Source organism: Zalophus californianus, chromosome 4, assembly GCF_009762305.2.
Source record: "Zalophus californianus isolate mZalCal1 chromosome 4, mZalCal1.pri.v2, whole genome shotgun sequence".
NCBI classification, from domain to species: Eukaryota; Metazoa; Chordata; class Mammalia; order Carnivora; family Otariidae; genus Zalophus; species Zalophus californianus.
The window spans coordinates 50802791-50824013 of NC_045598.1; the positions used below are offsets into that span (position 1 = coordinate 50802791).

The 21223-nt window shown below is 48.2% G+C and overlaps 1 protein-coding gene across 1 annotated transcript in view; it reads right to left on the reverse strand.

Annotated features, from left to right (window-relative positions):
- The window catches only part of KANK4 (KN motif and ankyrin repeat domains 4), a 66655-nt gene extending 61365 nt beyond the window's left edge, over window positions 1-5290 (reverse strand). Inside the window, exon 1 of the mRNA XM_027584413.2 lies at window positions 5169-5290. The gene's annotated coding sequence lies outside the window, so the exon portion shown is untranslated. The remainder of the gene's footprint in view (window positions 1-5168) is intronic.
- Between the last annotated feature and the right edge of the window lie 15933 nt (window positions 5291-21223).

Here is a 21223-nt window from a genome sequence, read left to right on the forward strand (position 1 = left end):
ATGTGTAATATAGCAATATACATTCTTTATTAACGCATTAAATAACAAGCTTTAGCACCGGTGTTATAACGACTGCAATTTCAAAGCTGCAATGGGCATAAATCATAGTTCAAGTTTATCTGCAGCAGCTAAAATGAGATATGAAAAGATTTGTGATTTCTACTGGTGACAACCTCCCAGATACTGCAAATACACTATGGTTTGTTGCCTACATTCATAGTAAATGCTAAAGAAAATTCAAAGAAAATGCTAAGTAAAGATGTTATTTTATTCTCCCAACCACATTCACAAACTGAATTCTACACGTGAGCTCCTTGGGGTGGTTAACTCCAAGTTAAGAATCTCTGTTAGGTCCTTCCAGTTAAGTCAGTATTTGTACTGGGCATATCCCAGAGTTCCAGCTCATGTCTTTCTCGAGGAATCTCCACCCACAGCCCTTCCTGCCACAAAAGGTCTCGTTCTGTACACATGACCCTCCTCTGCTCCCCTCTCCCATCTGATTGGCCCAGGGAGGATGTCTGCCCCAGCAGCAACCCATGCCCAGGCTGGCCAGAGCCCAGCCAAGACATGGCCTGGAGAGAGAGCCTCAGCGTCCAGAGAACTGAGCTCACACAACAGGATCCTCTCTGGCACTTGTACTGAGTGACAAAGGAGAGAGGTTCCTGTGGTAGAAGGACGAGGGCTGGCGCGGGCAGGTGCAGAGTTGACCCCATGGCACAGGCTCTGCTGGTGGAATAGCCTGGAACTCAGAACCTTCTCCACCCTGCCTCGAGGCCTGCCTCCACCCTTTCAGGCCTGTTGGTAAATATCACGGCTGCATTTCACTGCTCCTCCCCCTCTTCATTGGAATCAGCTTTAGGGAGTCTCTGTTTTCCGCATCCGAAGAGCCTTAAGTCAGCACTAAGAGTAGCGTTTATCAGATGAGAAAGCTGAATGAAGTTCAGTAAACCCCAGGCATTTGCTCAGGCTCATGGGGCTAGCACGTGGTGAAGCCATGGCCCCTCCCTCGCCCTCCTCCCTTTTTTTTTTTTTTGAGGAGCAGAGGGGTGATGGCCTTTATTATTTATTTATTTAAATCATACAAATGACACATGAAAACAATTTCTTACAAAACTCAAACATTCCTGATAAAATGTCCCTCCTCCCCACACACTCAGTATCATGCCAAATAAATGCCTAGGCCCTGACCACACTAGGTTGTATTCGGCCACCACCCAAGTTGACATTCCTCGTCTTTGAAGCCCTTCCCCAGGAGTAGGAGGCTAGGCAGAAGGAAGTGGTATGGTGAGATGGGCAAGGAAACACTCAGCCCTGCCGCCTGGTATCCCGCTAAGGAAAACCAAAATCGATTTCACTGAGAGCTGGCATCTCTGGCTTCTGCACAAAAACCAGGCCGTGGAGGGGAATCGACACCAAAGGCTGCATCTTTGCGTGGAGCCAGTTCTCCCCAGTGCCATATTTGTGTGCCCCCTTGTCACTTGACGTCAGCAAACTATTAATACATACCAAAGGAGACAACAAAGGATGCTTCCACAGAAAGAGGGGGCGGGGAGCCACAGCGACATTAAAAATATAAATAAATCCAGCCAACAATTTCCCCACTTTGGGGGAAAAATAATGGGGGGAGGGGAGATGGGAATTCATGTGTTCTCCCACAAAGCCTGTGTCCCCAGAAAGCTGCGTACAGGGCAGGGCCCAGGCCCCAGGGCCCAGACGAGACAGTGAGACATTCCTTTTGAAAATACACTTCTTTCCCTTGGAGAAGGAACATTCAGCCAGCTTCTCAGACACCACCAATCTATAACTGCCTGCATATCACATTAACCATCTCCTTGAAATCTTGGGGCAGCATTTATTTTATCCAGGAAACTGCGACAGGCCTATTGTTAGCAGGAGGGCCCCTTATCTTTCCTTTAATCCTACTTTGAAATATTATCCATGTAGACTGGAAACCATTCACAGAAGGTCTATCTTCATCTAAACTCTGGGTCTGGGGAATTAGCATGCTGAGGCACAGAGAGGTTAGGGGTCTAGCTGTAAATCACACAGCCGGTGGGTAGCAGATCTAGGCTCCAATCCCCGTATGCCCTAGGCTCCAAGCCCACGCCTCGTCCCACAAACTACTACAGAATAGCACAAAGTGGTTGACCATCTGATATCCAGAAAGCAGGAGGCAGGCAGGCCAGAGTTCCAAGGGTGGGAAGCAAGAACCCCATTCACTTCATCCATCCCCAGAGCCTGCCCTATAGGGAAGAAGCCTTTGACAAGACCAAGAGCTGGGCCCTGGATCCAGAGTGTTGCCAAACCTGGCCGACACAACTCAATCCAGGGCCCAGAAGATGACTGTGAAGCGCACGTGACCATCCTCCAACTAAAACAGATGTAATAACATTGACGCAAACAGGTCAGGGAGATGGCCCATCTGTCTTCCTAATTGTCAACTCTGCCCATAGTAAGATTTTTCTCCCTGTCACACCTTAGGCTGCTACTGAACTGAAGCAAAACCAAAATATCCATCTTCCAGCCATAAGCAGTGGCCTTCACAAGGTGCCAGGGATGAAAGGAGGCTACTTGGCTTGGAGATGCAGAGAGAGCTGGAAGGAGCCCCGGAGTCAGGAGCTGGGGGTTGGGAGGTGGTGGAGGTTGGGGGAGGGTGCAGCATGCTGTTAACCAGCTGGAGTTACTGCACCTCACTGGGCCTCTGCTTCCTGTAAACTTAATGTCCAAAGTTCTGAAAATGGGGTCAGTGGGTGACAGGAGATTATATGCACTTGGAGGAAAGTATGGTGTCCACAATTTTATCAGAATCTCCAGGATAGATGTAACACTCCCTCCCTCCCCCCAAAAAAGTTAAGAAATACCAGCCTGGACCGTTTTCATCCAATAAGCATTTATTGAGCACCTTCAGTGTCCCCTTCTCTGTGCTGGGTACTTGAGACACAAATAGAACAGGAGGAAAAAGAAATATGTTTTTGTGATGCTCAGTGCAGTTGATGTTCCCTGGACAGAAACATGTCCAGGGAGCTTCGGAAACAGAGAAGGCAGCATTGGACTCTGGTCAGGAAAGGCCTTACAGGATGGCGGCGGCGGTGGTGGCGGTGGTGGTGGAGGAAACCTTAAGTGTCATGTTGACGTTGAAAGCTGGGTGTGCATTCACTGGGTGCACAAGTAGGGAGAATATTTTAGACAAAGGATAGCATGTGCAAAAACAACGTGTGTTCCAGGAACTGCCTGAAGTGTAGCCATGAGTAAAACATAGAGGGTGCTCACGGAGCGGGGTATGGTGGTCAGGAGATGGGGGAGTGGGAGAACCAGAAACGGGGCTGGAAAGGTGGGACTCAGATTAGCAAATGCCATGTAAGCCATCCTAAAGAATTTTACATTATAGGCAATGAGTTCATTCTAGCTTTAAAAGTCTTAAGATAAGCCACTCCACCAAGGGCGGGGTGGGGGGGGGGAGACTCCGACTGCCCATTATCATGGCTGAGAAAGGAAACTACGGATCTACTGATTGGCCCAGGCAGTGGCATGCCATTTGGGCCCCTGGTCATCACTTGATACAGTTTTTCAGTCCCTCTAATGGTCTCTGCTGCTTGCCTCGGAGTCCTCTCCCGTGCTGTTCCTTCTGACTAGAAGGCTCGTTCAATCCTCTTCAACTGCTTAACTCCTACCAGCCTTCCAACGGAGCGACTACAGTGCCTATCACAGAATTTCACAGTACCTTATCCCTCCCTTTCAAAAGAAGTCAGCACCGCTTGTAATTCTGTATTTGCGTGATTTGATCCATGTAGGTCTTGGCCACTGGACTGCACACTCCATGCGGCCAGATAGTGCGTGTTTTCTTCATTTCTCTATCCCGCTACCTTGCCTGGTGCCTGCAGACAGCAAGTATTTGTTGACCGAATGCACCCTCAGCCATCCCTCATTCTCTGTCCTTTCACGTTCCCCAGAACTCACATTATGGTCCAGCAGGCAGAGTTTCAGACATGGGGCAGGAAGACTGGAATTGAAAAGGCATATCAGAGTGCACTCTGCTGCTATTCCAAGTGTAGCTCTGTGTTCTTCTGTGTCATGTCTTGAAAGGTTCCTAAGAACCCACATTTGGTTTTACCCAGGCGGGTTGTGTGTTTAATTCAAGATGCTTTGTCCCCAGGCCTCAACCTGGTCATTGTCTGCATCTGCCCCTCCCCTGATGCTACTTGTTCAATACTTTGCCCAAGCTTCAGGGGGTCATCCTCAGGAAGGCGGGAATCTCCTCCTCCGTCTCCTGGAAAATGCTTCTTCCTGGCCCCCAGGCCTGCACCCTAGGTCTCTTGAGAACTGAAACCGCCCATTGTTGCAGCCTTGGCAGAGGCTCAGGGCAAGGGCTTATTTAGACCTGGTGTAGGGGCGACGAGACTCTACTTTTCAACTCCCAGGCTAAGTAACTGGCCACTCTGCAGGGACAAAGTACTTGGGGTCAAAGGTCTGACCTTAAGGGAGAGATGAGAAGGTGGGAATCTCACCAAGTGGCAGGCTCAACGGAAGTGCCCTAGGCTGCCAGCGCACGCGGCTCCCCAGGGCGGCCCCGCTGCCCCCATCCAAGGTCGTGGCCCAACGCGAGCCCTGGAAAGTTCAGCTAGGAGCCGAGGGATAGCAGGGTAGACACTGGGGGCCGGCTTTTGCGAAAGACAGGAGACTAAGAGCTCGATTCCGGGTCGTCCTGGGAGCCGGCGCAGGGCGCCCAGTCCCGCAATCTGCATCCCGGACCGCAGCGCAGCGCCCCGCTGGGAAGCACTGGGCGGGGGCTGCACCACCGGAGCCGCAAGGACACCGCGGCCTCCCCCTCCCCACTGGTCTCTTCCCTCCCCAGCACAGGGGCTCGGGGAGCAGGTCGGGGCGGAATGGTAGCGGCGCCCGCCCCTGGGTAGCCCGCGCAGCCCGCGCAGCCCCGGCAGCCCCCTCCCCGCGCTGTCGCCAACCCCAGACAGGGGCGCCGGGGCGGCCCAGGCTGCCGCAGCCTCTGTCTTAAGGGGAGCCGGGGACGCGGCGCGGGGAGGGGGCGAGGCGGGCGGCGGAGGCGGAGAAGAGTGGCCGGGCGCCGGGGCCAAGACCCGGGTCGCGCGGGGCAGGGTGCTGGTACGCCCCACTCACCGCGCCGCGCGGGCTGGTGTCGCAGAGCGCCTTACCTTGGCGCGCCGCAGAAGTCGGGAGGGAAGCGGCGGGCCGTGCCTGGGGCCGGCGCACACCCCGGCTTCGGGGCGCACGCAGCCTCCGGGTGCACTGTCCCCGTCCGGGGCGCGCACCCCCGGGCTGGCGCACTCCGGTCGCCCGCGGCGCGCACACCCTCGGGCGCCCTCTCGCCGGCGAGCTGGGCCTGGGCCCGGGGCGCACACCCTGTGGGGCACACCCACCGCGGCCGTTGCGGGACTGGCCAGGCGCGGCCGGCGTCGCCGGCTGCCAACACCACCCAAGTCCCCGCCTTCGCTAGGGGAGGAAAAAAAAAAAAAGACTCCTGACGCGGCGCCGGCTTTGGTGTGTAGGAAGGGGCAGCATTGCGAAACTGAGGGGAGGGTCTTAGCCTTGATAAGCTTTAAAGCCCTTGGACAGAGTTTGGAAGAAAAACTTTTTGTAAAGAGGCTGGAAAACTCCTAACTGCATATAGTGCTTTGCAGATTCCAAAGTGCTTTCACGTACATTTCTCACTTCATCTTCACGACCACAGTAACTGTTGGGCCATTTCTAGCCTCATCTTATAGAGGGGGAGACAAAGTCACACAAGGTAATGCTTGCTCAAGCCACCACCAGAACCCAGTCTTGGTAACAGAACCCTGGGTACAGTGAGGTCTTGTACATCCTGGCGGGATTTTCTCATTGCAGAGGTGGGAGAGTGAGGGTGGGAATGGGTGTAACCGAACTCGTATCTCCTCTAAGTCAGTACTTTTTCCCTTTGCTTGTTTCCTCCCCAGCCATTGCTTTAGCCCCACTCAGGAATCCGGACTTTCACTTCACACTCCCACCACCCACAATGCTTTTTATCAGTTCAAACCGTTTCCATTTCAGTCGCCAACCTGGAGTGACCAGCACACTAAATGCCATATGTTGTACACAGTCAACCTAGGGTAAAAGGGCTGATCCTACTCCATTTTACAGATGAGTTCAAACAGGCGTGGGCAGGGTTGGGGTAGAGCCTGCGGGACTCCAGATCACAGCTCTCACTCACCTTACACACCTTTCAAAGGGCCATTTGGCACAGGGGAAAACTTAACTGCAGGGCTTGCGTTTTTTGACATCGAGACCCTGAAGGGGGAGATAATCTGGGGCAAGGGACAGTTCTGGGACTTTCATTTTCCCATTTTGATAGAAACATGATTATTAGAAAGATTTCCATCTACCAGGGCTCCACTAGAAGCAAATTAACAGCCCTAGAGCAACAAGAAATGGCAACAGAGGCTTGGCCTAAGTACTGGGAGGTAACAGGAAGTAGTGGGGACTGTGGCGAGCTTGAAGGCAGCTCCAGGCTCCTGCCCAAGTGAAGGGGCTGCTGCTGTTCAGCTCTAGTGGGTTGTTGCCGGTCAGGGCATTAACCTTAGAAATAAAACTGCCGGTCACTATAACAGCAAAAATGGGTTTATTTGGGAGTAGCAGAGAATTTCAATCCAGGGCAAGCAAGCCAGAGCAAAACCATAGGCAAATCCGGCAAACAAAAGAGAGGAACGTTATTGTACGGAGAAGAAGGGAGTTGGGATGGGCCGTTTTGAACAAAAGTGCAGTAGAGAGAAGGAAGAGTTCGGCGTGATAACGGGTTTTCAGTGGCTGAGCTGCAGGGGCGGTGTATCTCTTGTAGGAGATGCAATGTACATCTTTCCCTTTGGGGGCCTGTAATTGATGCTTTTTTTCCTGTTGAGAGTCTTCTGTTAGGGGTCAGTAGTTGACAGTTTTTCCTATAATTGACACTGAGTGGTAGGGCTTCCCCTAGCAGCCTCCCCTTCTAGCATCCTGAATCCATTTTAGTGAGGTTTCTCTTTATTTTTACAAGGGCAAGGAGTTAATATGGCAAGATCATCTCATTTTTAAAGAGAAGCTGTCCATCAGATATGTAAGTGAAGTCTCCCAGTTTGGTGATAACTCATTTTAAAAATGCTAATCACTTGAAGTCTAGGTCAGTGCTGTTCAAGCCAAATGAAATGAGTTTATGAACCTGATCTAGCCCATGGAACAGGGGTATGTACCTTCGAGTTTGGGGGACTTCACACTATTTCATTCAGGCCTCCCGATGTCCCTGTGGGGTGGACCCAGCATGGATTACTACTTACGTTTTATGGAAGAGGAAGCCCCAGTTCAGGAGGCTTCCACAACTAGCTCAAAGTTGCACAAGCTAATTGGTAGAGCTGGAACTGAACCCAGCATTCTGACTCCTGGTCCTGGAGCCTTTTTCCTCTGCATCCTCCAAACTCATTAAAAATCTGTTTCTTGGTTTCTGGGCATTGTGAGCCAAGTTAGGCATAGGACTGGCACTGGGGTGTGGAGACATAGCACCTCTCCTGGGAAGATGGAGCGGGAGTGCCAGACTGTTGTCCTCGAAAGCTCAGCCTGGTGACTCAGAAATGAGGCTGTATCTTGAGGGTAAAGCTGAGTCAGAGGAAGCGAGGCCTGAACTGGGGCAGCCAGGGCTTCTGAATCCCAGATTAGGGTATCAAGAAACAGGATGAAAAGTGGGCTAAGCAAATAGATGCACCCCTTAGGCTCCCCCGCCAAAAAAAAAAACCAGGAGCCACAGACAGAGATATTGGCTAGGAAATTATTTTTCCTTAATAAGGGAGCAACAAGAATTAGACTGGAAAGTGGACCCCTTGTGTGGTCCTGAAAAGAGAGGACCCCTTGTAGGCAGCAGGTCTTCTAGAATCTCCAGTTTGGGAATCTCCAGTGCAAGACCCAGCCTGGGCCTTTGAGACAGAGTGAGTCTGAAAAGCTGATTTAGAATGACTGGGCACAACACTGCTGTATCCTGAAGCTCTGTAATCAAAAGACTGGGTAGCAGGCAGAGAACGGAAGGCCTCCTTGCTCCCCCCATTTTCTGGATTCACAAGTATTCACCATGAATGCATGTGCCAGGCGCTGAGTCACGCACTTTACACACACCGTCTCATCAGGACTCATGATAAAACTGTCGAATGGCCATTATTCTCCCATTATTCTCCCATCAAAGGTAACAGTGTTACTTGCCTGAGGACACACAACTAGTTAACTGGGGAGGTGGGATTCAAACTTGGGTCTTAGTGACTCCAAAGACTGAACCCCCTCTAACTGAGAGTTTAGAAAGTGCTGCTAACATGGTGATGTGTCATTCAGATCCTGCTTCAAGAAAACACTGCCCAGCTGTGAGAGTGTGATTCACTAACACCTCCACAGTGTGGTGAGCTCCTGCAAGATCTGCCTCGGTCAGTGGTGCGTTGATAATATTCAAAAACCAGCTTTCAGGGGGGAAAATAGGTGCACAGATACAGTCAATTCTCATTATTCCCAGGAGTCCTATAAAGTGACCACAAACACTGAAATTGCTAATACTGAACCATTGCTCCCAGGGGAAAATACAGGGTTAGGTTCCTACAAGCCTCTGGGCCCATTTTCATCAACTGATCAATATATAACTTTGTTTCATGTTTTTGGTTAAAAACTATATATACATTATATTTTTATTTTATTTATTTATTTTTAAGGTTTTTACTTAAATTCCAGTGAGTTAACGTACAGTGTAATACTAGTTTCAAGTGTACAATATAGTGATCCATCACCCAGTGCTCATCACAACAAGTGCACTCCTTAATCCCCATCATGTACATTGTTGATTCATTAACATTGAACTAATTGGCCAACATCACTATAATTCACACCTGAACGGGGGTTATTTAACACATGTATTTTCTATATAAGGCACATCACAGCCTTCTTGTGCTTAGAACACTAGGTAGGTAGCACTGCAACACTATGCTCTGGGGCTATTTTAAACAGTGAAATCACCTAAAAAAGCACAAAAATGTAAAAAAGCACCGCTAAATAGACCACAAAAAGGACACTTGTTTAGAGCATGAGAGCTGAAACAGGAAGGCAGAGGGTGTCCTTGCTCAACCTCAGCGGCAAACACGCACACCAGGTGACTCAAAATTTTCACCACTCTGCACATGTCCACAAAAGACTACAAAAATGCTACAGGAATTGATGTTGGGGTTATAAGAAAATGTTAGCAAGTAAGCGACTTTGCCAACACAGATCAGCACATGATGAGAGTGGGCTGTACATATATGTATTCATGTATACCTTCTGGGCCCTTCATGTCCACAACCTAACCTTCCAGCTTTATTTCCCATTATCCTTCAGCCAGACTGGAGGACAGTTCCGCATTCCCCAGACCCGTCCCATACATATCTAGCTTTGTAGGGAGTGCAGTCTACTCCCTACACCTAGACACTTCCTTCTCTGCCTCCCAGTAAACACACACCACACACACACACACACACACACACACCCTGTCTTCCCGTGTCTGAATTATTCTACCGTAACGTGGTACTTCCTCCATGAAGGCCTTCCTGATAACTCAGACAATGGGATTTCTCCATGCTTGGAACCACCATGGCATTTTGAAGCCTATGTCAGACATTGCTCATGTTCTACCTTGTATTATATAGTGATCTTCAAAAATATACATATCTGGCCATGCCCCTCCCCTGCTTACAACCCATCAAAGGCATCCATTGCTCTTGAGATAAAGTCTGATGCCTTTAAGAAGGCTTATAGGCCTAGCCCCTTCCACCTCTCCAGTCTCAACTTGTGTGCCCCTTATCCTCTCTCCTCTAGCCATGAGACTCCTCTTAGTTCCTGTAACACACTGGGTTCTTTCCTGCCTAGAGTTCTCTGCACATGCTATGTTTTCTTCTGCCTAGAATTTCCCTCCCTCCAGTTCTTCCTTTAGATAATTAATATCCACCCTGTGAATCTCTGCTTAAATATCACTTCTGCAAGGAATCTCTCTGCTGTACCTCCAACCCCAGGACTAACTTAGGAGTTCCTGGGCTCCACTCCTATAGCATCTCTGCTTCTCTTTCAAACATTCAGCACAATTTAAATTATGTGTCATTAAAAAAATTAAAAATAAATAAATTATGTGTTATTGCCAATTTTCCCCACAAGATGTAATTACACTCAGAGAGGCCTGTATCTCATTGGATGATTTTCAGCACCTAGTTTAGAATCCAGCACAGATAAATGTAAATCCTGGCTCTCAGTAAATGTTTTATGAGTGAATAAATAACTAAATTTTCATTGTCTTGAGACCTATTGGGGAGTGATAGGAGTGCAGGTAGGTAAAACAGGTAAACTAATTATGGAGGTTTACTTACTTGTGATGTTAAATTACTACTTTGTTGGGCGCCTGGGTGGTTCAGTTGGTTAAGCGACTGCCTGCAGCTCAGGTCACGATCCTGGAGTCCCGGGATCGAGTCCCGCATCGGGCTCCCTGCTCGGCAGGGAGTCTGCTTCTCCCTCTGACCCTCTTCCCTCTCGTGCTCTCTGTCTCTCATTCTCTCTCTCTCAAATAAATAAATAAAATCTTTTAAAAAAATTACTACTTTGTTGGTGTTCTATACTGCACACTTAATTCTAAATTCCAAAAAGTTATCATTATTATTAAATTCAAGAGGAATATGCCCCCACTATGTTATATCATACATAAAAATCATTAATCATTTAGGTAATACAGATTAAAATGTGAAAGATAATAAGCTTCTAGAATATAACATAGGTAAATACTCATGTCCTAGAAGGAAGCAAATATTTCTTAAACAAGACACCAGAAGCACTAACCCTAAAAACAACAACAACAACAACAACAGAAACCACAATGATACATTAAACAAGTATTTTATTCTGTTCATTAAAACTTACTGACATTAAAAAGCCTCTCCATCTGGCTCAGGTTTCTCACGGACTGGTGTCTCAAAAGCAAGTCTTCCAAGAGAGAAGAAGTAGAAGTTGCCCAGTTTCTCAAAGGCTAGGCCCAGAACTGGTATGGCATCACTTTCAACAGGTTTTATTGGTTAAGCGGTCACAGGGCAAGCCTAGATTCAGAAGGAAAGAGTAATAAACACCAACTCTCAATGGAGAGAGTGAAAAAGAATTTATGGTCATCTTTAACCTACCACAACATAATTAGGAGAGTGTAACAGCAAGCCACAAACTGGAAGATGTTTTCAAAACATATATGTTACGGGTTGAATTGTGCCCCTCCTCAAAATTCATATGTTGATATCCTAACCCCTAGTACCTCAGAATGTGACCTTATTTGGAAATAGAGTCGTCACAGATATAATTAGTTGACATGAAGTCATACTGAAGTAGGATGGACCCCTAGTCCAATGTGACTGGTACCCTTAGGAAAGGGGAGATGTGGAAACAGAGACACATCCACAGGGAGAACACCGTGTGAAGATGAAAGCAGAGATCTACAAGCCAGGGAACACCAAAGATTGCCAGCAAACCACCTAGAAGCTAGGAGAGAAATATGGAACAGAGGTTTGCCCATAGCCCTCGGAAGGAACCAACTCTACCAACACCTTGATCTCAGACTTCTAGCCTCCAGAACTGTGAGAAAATACATTTCTGTTGTCTAAGACACCCAGTTTGTGGTACTTTGTTATGACTTTCCTAAAAAACTAATACAATATATAAAGAGTGTCTGCAAAGGAATAAGAAAAAAACCAACCCAATAGGGAAATGAGCAAACGTTTAAACAAACACTTCACAAAAGAAGGTATTTGAAAGGCAATGATAGGAAAAAGTGCTCAACATCATTAATTATTAGAGAAATGCAGATTAAACCTCAATAAGGTATCACTGCACATTCTTTAGAATAGCTTATAGTAAAAATGTTAATAATACAAAATGTTGGCAAAGATGTAGAGCAAATCAATCTCATAAACATTGTTCCTGGAGTGTAAATTGGTACAGTCACCTTGGAAACTGCCAATATCTACTAAAGCTGAATATATGTGCACTCATGATTCAGCAATCCTTAGGCATACACCCAATAAAGGCGTGCGCATATGTACATCATAAAGCATAATCATGAATAGTAATAGCAGTACTATTCATAATTTCCCTAAACTGGAAACCATTTAAGTTTATGTCCAGTGTAGAATGGATAAACTGTGGTTAAGTCCTTCAGTGGAATACTACACAGCAGTGAAAATGGAACTACTGCTACTTAAAACAATATGGAAGGGGTGTCTGGCTGGCTCAGTCGGTAGAGCATGCAACTCTTGATCTCAGGGTTGTGAGTTTGAGCCCCATGTTGGGCACGGAGCCTACTTTTTTAAAAATTGGAAAAAAAAAAAACAATTTGGAAGACTTTCACAAAAATGAATGGTGAGTACCAAGTATAAGAAGTATAGACTGTATGACTCCATTTGATAAAGTTTAAACACAGGAAGAACTTCTCCATGATGACAGAAATCAGGATTGTGGATATCTCTGGAGATGGCACAAGGGACATTTGGGAGGTGACAATGTTCTGTTTTTTAAATCTGGGTAATATTTACAAGACTGTTACTTTCTGAAAATCCATTGCATTGTGCTTTATTTGGGTGCTTTTCTGTGTTATAGTTCAATGTAAAATTTTATTTAAAAATTAAATAAATACATTCCAAAGTGTCAGGTCACCTCCACCCACTGATAACTGGAAATACTAGCCGTTTCTTTCACATTGGTAATAATTTATAAATGTGCTCTCCTGGAAAAGCATTCTGAGCATTTTTGAGGTTTTGTAAAAAGGAAAGAGACTGTAAGTTCAATTTCTTTATCTTTTTATATAATGGAGCTTTGTTGTGTATGTGAAACAGTCAATGTCGATTAACTATTTGAAACTTAGTTAAATCATAGTGTGGACGGTAACATATTAAGCAAGAAATCTGATATTAAGTTGGGAGGCACAGGTGGCCCATTGGACGACAGAATTAGTTATCAGATCTCGACAACATCCACTTGCATTCTAATCTCCATGTGGATGGCAGCCTATACTCTAACCTTCCTGAGCATGGAATTCTTCCAACCTCAGCTCTCTCTCTCTCTCTCTCACTTCCGGGTTGCTTTACCTGTAGCAGTCTCTGCCGAGGACAGTCTTGCATAGCTCTTTGCATAGCTAACTCTTTCTGAATCTAGTTCAGATGTCACCTGACCACCGAGACAGAGTGTCTCTGAGATGACCCCCAGGTATCCCCTCCTCCTTTTATTCATGTCCTGTGCAACCCTGTCCCCTTGAGTATGGGCTGGACCTAGTGATTCACTTCTAACAAACAGAATATGGCAAAAGTGATAGGCTATCACTTACAAGATTAGGTTGCAGAAAGACTGGCTTGCATCTTGGGCTCCCTCTCTTCTTCCCTTATTCTCACTGTTTTTCTCTCAGAACCCTTGCTCTGAAAGAAACAAGGGTTGTTCTGAGTAGCCCAATGGAGAGGCAAGAAACTGATGTGTCTGGCCAACATCCATTGAAAATGTGACGCCTGCCAACAGCCAGGTGAGTGTGCTTGAGGGTGAAACCCTCCTCCCCAAGTAAAATATTGAGATGACTGCTGTCCCACATAGTTTGACTGCAGCCTTGTGAGGCCTTGATCCAGAGGAGCCAGCTAAACTGTACCCAGATTTCCGACCCACAGAAACTATGAACTAATACACATTTGCTGTTTTAAGCAGACAAAGTTTGGCGTATTTGTTACACAGCAATAGCTAACTAATAAAGCCCCCACCTTCACCCCTCCCACCGCAGGATATGCTCACTGCCCCTGTTGTACCCAGTGCTCCCCACAATCACAGCATTTATCATACCTTATAGTAATCTACTTTTTACTTGCCTATCTCTGCCATGAAAGGAACCAGGAACCACATTTTACAAGCTTTTTCATCCCAGTTCCTAGAACTCAGCTGTACCCAGTAAGTGTTTGATTGACACGTGACACGTGAAAGAATAAATACATGATAGCTGTTTAATCTTGGGAAGTAACAACCTCTCTGATTCTTAATCTTTTCATTTGTAAAGGGATCAAATTTGTAGAAACATATCAGAGGCAGAATGAACATGACTTGGTAAATAATCAGATGTAAGGAGTGAGGAAGAAGAGTCAAAGTTTGGACAACTAGGTATCCCTAAGAGAGAGGAAGAATACCAGGAGAGGAGCCGGTTTAGAGTGGAAGATGGTGAGCTCACCTTAGTTCATGCTGAAATTGATGTATCCTTGGACACATCCACCAGGCTGATGGGTCTCCATTCTGATGTTTAGAGAGGACTGTGGTAGGACAGATCTGGGATCTGATGGCACATAGGTGGTAACTGAAACCCTGGGAGAGAAGCCAAAGAGCATGTCATGTAAGGAACCAGACTGCCCTGACGCTGCCGTGCTTTGAGGAAGCCAGACCACACAGAGAGGCCATGTTTAGGTCTCTGGTCAGAAGACACCATGGTGCAGAAAAAGACTATATTATGTGACCAATCTGACTTACCCTCAGAATGCATGAGCATAATAAAATGGTTGTTTTATGCCACTAAGTTTGGGGTAATTTGTAATTTATTACACAGTAATATTACCTAGGATAATGACTTCAGGGAAAGCAGTTTCCATTGAGTGGTCAGGACAGATACCAGAGTGCATTAGGTTGGGGAATGTGTAGGAGGTGAGGAAGGGGGTCACACATGAGTAGACTATAGTGGGGGACAGTCAAATTGGAGAGTGGTAGAAAGGGTCTTAAGAGGGCTCTTGCCAGAGGGAGTAACCTAGACAGGTTTATAGAACAAGAGGAAAATATCAGAGGAGTGGGGGAGTTGAAGCATAGAAGAGAGGAGTCAGCAGGGGAGGGGCAGGGCACAGGTTGAGGAGCTGGACTTGAATGGTCTCCACTGAGACTGGAAGAAAAGAACTGGAATTTGTTGTGGGGAGGAAGGCGTAGCAGGATAGCCACGCAAGGGAAATGATGGTACTGCTGTGAACGCAGTTCACGATCACCTACAGGGTCTGGACTCCCACCAGGAGGACTGACAGACTGAAGGAAATAGAAAGACTGAAGGAAATAGAAGGACAGAAGAGCTGGGGTCTTTTGGAGATCAAAGTGCCAGTGTCATGGTATGAGGTCATGAGATAGTTAAAAGGATTCGAGAATGGAACCATAATAAGATCCAGCGTTGGGTCTGGGCATGGTGGCTGAAGTCCAGAGAAGGTGAGGTCCCTTGGAGTTAAGAAGACCCAAGAAGTAACAGTCTAGTCAGTTGTCTGCCTGGGCATTGAAATCTCCTAGGGTGACACAGAACCCGAGCTAGAGAGGAAGACGACTGAGAGCCAGGCCATGAATGATTCAGGGAGTGAGCTCTGGACAGTTTTCAGTGCTTAGGAGAGCGGTCGGATGGCATGAGGCTTAAAGAAAGATATGAGTGTGGACAAGCGCTGGTGCAGAGTGACAACGAAGAGCCAGGACAGTCCAGCCACTATTTCTACTGAACCGGGGAATGAGTCTGAGAGGATGAGCCACTTTCCCCTGAAAAACCACAGAGGAAGTGATGACTTCTGTTAAGACAAAAGTGATATGAGCCTTCAGAATGGATGGAGGGTTCAGGAGGGTGTAATGGCTGAGTAGGGTTTGGGAGCAGAGTGAGTACGAAACACGTAGAGGGAGAGAAATGGTCATGGCAGGGAGCGTGTGGGTTTGAGGTTAGGAAAGGGCCTTTTTGCTTCCAGGAAGGGACCATCCATGACTTAAAGGATTAGAATAGATGGGGTGCCTGGGTGGCTCAGTTGGTTGAGCAGCTGCCTTTGGCTGGGGTCACATGATCCCAGGGCCCTTGCATGGAGCCCCACAGGGGGCTCCTTGCTTGGTGGGAAGCCTGCTTCTCCCTCTCCCTCTGCCTGCCTGCCACTCCCCCTACTTGTGCTGTCTCTCTCACTCTCTCTCTGTGTCAAATAAATAAAATCTTAACACATACACACACACACACACACACACACACGCACACACACACAAAACCCAAACGGTTAGAATAGAGGCAAAAGCCTGAGTTAGGTCCTACCCCCTGCCCCATGAGTCCCCTCCCCCATGGAGGCCCCTCCCCCAGAGGCACCGCCCCCTGTGAGGCCCCTCCCCCCCGTGAGGCCCCTCCTGTTGGAGCCAGGAAGCTCAACATGCCTGGCAGATGAGTGTCTGCCAGGGACACCGCAAAGAAGGGTGTGAGGGGTGGGTGGGAGTGGCGCTTGACTGTGGGACCCCCTCAGACAGTCTGAACATCCTCGACTCAGGAAGTTACACAGAGCAATGGATCTTCCTGTTATGACTGTTTTGCTATAAATGAAATAGAAAAATTTGAGAGTTCTTAAACTCTAAGAGGAAGACAATAAAAAGGGAAAAAAGAAAAAGCTATCTGACCACCCACCTGGAAGCTCATTTTAAATAACTTTGTGTGGCTATTTTAAGACAGAAATGACACGCTCCTATTAATAAAATGACTGGTTAAGTCAGGCCTGTCTGCAGCTAAGGTGACCCTGAAAGCCTCTTTCCTTACAGAATCCCTGAGAGTGACAACGAGCAGTGGTGTGCAGCTGTCAGTGGACAGCCCCCCGCTGGTCCTTGCAGGTAGAAAATTCTACAGGGAGATTCCTCAACCTCTAATTCCACTTCTTACCCTTCATGGAGGAGTTGATACACAGCAAACACAGCAGCTAAAGGAAGTGCTTACCCAACGCAAGGCATGCCCCGGTAACACCTCCAGCAACCTGAGGGAGGAGGCTCTTTTCTATCCCCATTTTAGAGATGTGGAAACTGAGACTTAGAAGAGTCCATTTGCCCCCAGTTCCCACGGTTAAAAAGAGAAGCTGGGATTCGAAGCTTTTAGCTCCCAACCAAGGTTAAGTAACCACTCCACAGCACTGCCTTCCTCCCTGGAGCATGATTTAGATGTGCGAAGGCCTTTAAAGTCAAATTCTTCTTGCATGGCCTCAGATGTGGTTGGGAGGCAGCTGATCATCATGCCTGGACTCTCCACCTTGCGCACACCGTTCTTCAATGTCTTTGTTATAACCTGTAAAACCACCGTGGACTGGTTTCCAGGAACAGAGAGTCACTCCCATCCCTCAGGAGAAAGGGAGGAAGGTGGAGTCAGGGCTGGAGCGAGGATCGAGGTGCCAGGTGCTTCAGTGTGTCAGGGACCATGTGGTTTCCTTCTCGGCTGCTGCTTTTCTCCTTGTCTTTCCCAGAGTCTCATTGCTCTCCGCTCACCTTCTACTGACCGGTTCTGTGGTTAGTAGACTCTGGCTCTGACTTCACTGCATAGAACCTTCCAGTGCATTCCTGTGGCCTCCAGCCCAGCTGCTAACTGCCTGCGTGTCTCAGCATTTCTTGGTTCAAATTCCTGAGGTGGGAATCTGATTGGCCCAGCTCCCTTTTTGTGCTCCCTTCTTGTGCTGGGCCGTAGGTCATAGGTCACCGGCAGTTGACTCAGATGACTTCCTGTGCCGTACTGGACAGCCCGGGGTGGGACACAACCCCGCGGAGGAATGCACCTCCCCCCTTTAGGCCAGGGCTGTTCGTTGAATTGTTCCTTTATGAAGGACAATAGCCAACATTTGTAATGTCCTTCTAAAACCTCCACTGGCCCTGGGGCAGGAACACAGCCTTTGGGAGCCTTTATTAATCAGGGTTTTAACTGCTGGAAATGATGACTTGCAACCCGCGTGCTGTCACTTCACTGTTGGACTCGCTGCTGCGTAATCCCACTCTCGTTCAAACTGTGCCCCCCGCCAAAGCGTCTGTCTATCTCTGGCGGCTCCCAAATACTGCCTCCCACGTTAGCAACGAATGCAGCCGGCTGGCTGCCAGGCCACCTCTCCATGCTGTCCTCTTCCCTTCCCGCCACACACGCCGCCGGCCCCGCCGCCTCTGGCACTAGCCTTCGGCAGCCGTCACTGTATCCCCTGGCCCCAGTGTCGCCTCTGCGGATCCTGTCAGCACACCCCAGCCCTGACTGAAGGAACAACCACAGGGGAAGGGTTCTTCTCTCTCTTTTTGTTACCTACTATCAAAGGGGGTCTCCTTGCTCCAGCCTCCGACGGCCTGGGGTGGGGGGTGCGGCTTGTAGGAACCTGCTCTTTCAGTTGTTCTCACAGGTCGCTTTCCCTAGGACCCCCCGCAAGAGCGTGTGAGGGGCTGACAGGCTGAGGGGTACTGACAGGAGGGGGCAAAGTTAAGGAGAGACGGCAGGTCTTCCTCTGCACTGCCTCCATTTGGTTACGTGGAGGGGACTCCCTGGACTCTCGAGCTAGCAGACTTGACCTGCTACCCCAGCGTCTGTCCCTCAGTGGTGGAGGTGGCTTTACCATCCAGCACCACCCATCCATTCTCTCCGATCTGGCAGTGGAGAGTCAGGGCCAGGCGCAATCTCTTCACCGACTCCTCTCCCTACATCTCCTACCGTTTCTACTTCTCATGTCACCCCAAGACTAGGCAGAGAGGGGTACCGAGAGGAGACCAGTGTAAACTCAAGGGCTCATCCCCCTCCCTGCAGGCCAGCTTCCCCACCAGATGTGAGGTAGGGGTACTGGTCTTGCGGTATTCTTTACCCCAAAGGCCTCCCGCCTCTGCCCCTGGAAGGCAATGCCCATGACAGTAGCTGCAATGGGGTCACTGGGCCTTGGACCCATGGAGGGATCTGACCCTAGTCCTTGGGGTCATAATAACATCTCCACCCATGAAGCTCTTGCCAGGGAGTGGAAGAGGCTCTGGGGCTTTAGGTCCATTATCTCCTTCAGTTTAAGTCCCACGACAGCCCCACAGAATATACTTTCTTTCCACATCCGTCCTTTGGGTGAGTCAGGAAAAGTAAATGTGCCTGCAGGCTGCTTTGGATCTTCAGCCCTTACCCCTTTCTGTCCCCTGTCTCCCCACTTCTCTCTACCAGTTCCTCTCTCAGTCAAAAGAAAAGGCCATGGGAGGTCTGGACCTAAGTTTCTCTGAGGACACTGAAACGAAGCCACAGTTCAGAGGTCACCGAGAGTCAGAGTCACCTTTAATTTCCTCATTACAAGGGAAAACTCATTTCTCTTTGGCTACCTGGACTGAAACTATTCTCAACCCCAGAAGAGTACAGTGAGGCCTGCTCCAGAGCAGCTCAGCTACACCTGGATTTTTTCCCCTTCAGGGGAGATTCTCACTAGTCTTAGCTCATCTCTGCAATGGTTTTCACATTGCCTAGGAGACAGAGAGAAGAAAACTAACTTATATTTAACACAAATATTTGTTATAAATATTTAACAAATGTTTATATTTGAGTGACACCACTTAAACCTCATAGCACTATGAGGTTGGGTCGTTTTTCATTTTACAAATAAGGAAACTGAGCACAGAGGTGTTGGGTGACTTGTCTATAGTCACACAGTACATACATAGTGGAGCCAAGACTCTTCTGACTCCGAAACCACAACTAAAAGTTGAAAGACCCTCTCTAGAGTCTTAGGTCCAGGGAACAGCTGTGCCAGAGCGTGTCTTAAACTGCCCTGACGACACACAAGGCCCTTTCCTGGGAGGGGCTTCGGTATGAAATCACAAGGAACAGCCCTGCCTTTCTGGGGGGATACAAGCCCTTCCTCTTGATTCTGACAAGAAGCTTTTCCCACTCTCCCATCCACCTACCCAGTCATGCTCTCACCTGCCTTCCCACCCGCCCATTCGCCTCCCTACCCACGCACGCCCCCATCTTCCCACCCGCCCATTCGCCTCCCTACCCACGCACGCCCCCATCCGCCCTCCCACCCGCCCATTCGTCTCCCTACCCACGCACGCCCCCATCTTCCCACCCGCCCATTCGCCTCCCTACCCACGCACGCCCCCATCCGCCCTCCCACCCGCCCCCCATCCATCTAAGTTAAACTTTTCTTTTTTTCTTTTCCCATTTTATTTTTTTAATTTAAATTCAGTTAATTAACATATAATGTATTATTAGTTTCAGAGATAGTTGTGTCAGGGATTCATCAGTCTTCTATAACACCCAGTGCTCATCACATCACGTGCCCTCCTCAACGTCCGCACCCAGTTATCCCGTACCCCCACCTCCTCCCCTCCAGCAACCCTCAGTTTGCTTCCTATGATGAAGAGTCTCTTATGGTTTGTCTCCCTCTTTGATTTCTTCTTGTTTTATTTTTCCCTCCCTTCCCCGATGATCCTCTGTTTTGTTTCTTAAATTCCACCTATGAGTGAGATCATACAATAATTGTCTGTTTCTGATTGACTTATTTCACTTGGCATAATACCCTAAGCCCCAATTTACTCATCCTTAAAATGGGGACGGTTGACATAATGCAAAACATGTTTATTACCTGACATATAGTAGGTGCATTAATGTTTACTCTATGGATGTCTTTTGTTTTGTTAAGGAGCAAAAGGAGGATTTTAATTCTTCAAAATGTCCCATTCTTGTGGCTGAATCATGCTCAATGAGCTCTGTCCTTTGTTTTATTGCTCTGCGGGCCTGGGACCATGGGAGTGCACTGGGTCCTTTTTGAGGAGATTTGTCTCTCTGGCTTCCACAGAGAACAGTAGGGAAGTCCCAGGGAGAAACAAGGGGAACAAAAGTCAGGAGTGGCCTGCAGGCTGGGTCTTCAAGGAGCCAGCCTTGGGGTGTGGGGGCTGAGGAGCAGGAAGTTTAGATTAGCTTCCTCACCTTTCCTCCAGACTCTATTTCTCAAGAGGGAAGCTTATGCAACATTGAACTATAAAAATCCACAGGTGGAGCTTTGATGTGTCTTCTTTGCAAATAGCGCGCCCCACCCCCCGCCGCCCCCGCCACTGCCCCCGGCCCTGGGGGAGAAGGAGCTAGAAAGCTTGAGGCCTGTGTTTGGACTGCTGTGACTAAAACTGGCCAGGCTGCAGCCTATATTGTCTCCTGGAAATGATCGTTGTGGAAATGGTTATGCCTGACATTCGTCTGGCACTTTATAGTTTGCACAGAGTTCCCACGTGCACCATCCCATCCCAAGCCTACGTGGCGGGAAGGACAAGCATTTTTAGACTGTAAGGGATCAGAATATGCCACCCCAAAGTATGCTCTTTTGTCATAAGGATTATCCAGGGCTGAAGACAACTGAGAAACATGCCTTTACCCCCTATTTGCCTAAAAGCAGAACATGAATTTCCATTTGTAAAGGTATCTCCCTCTCCTGCA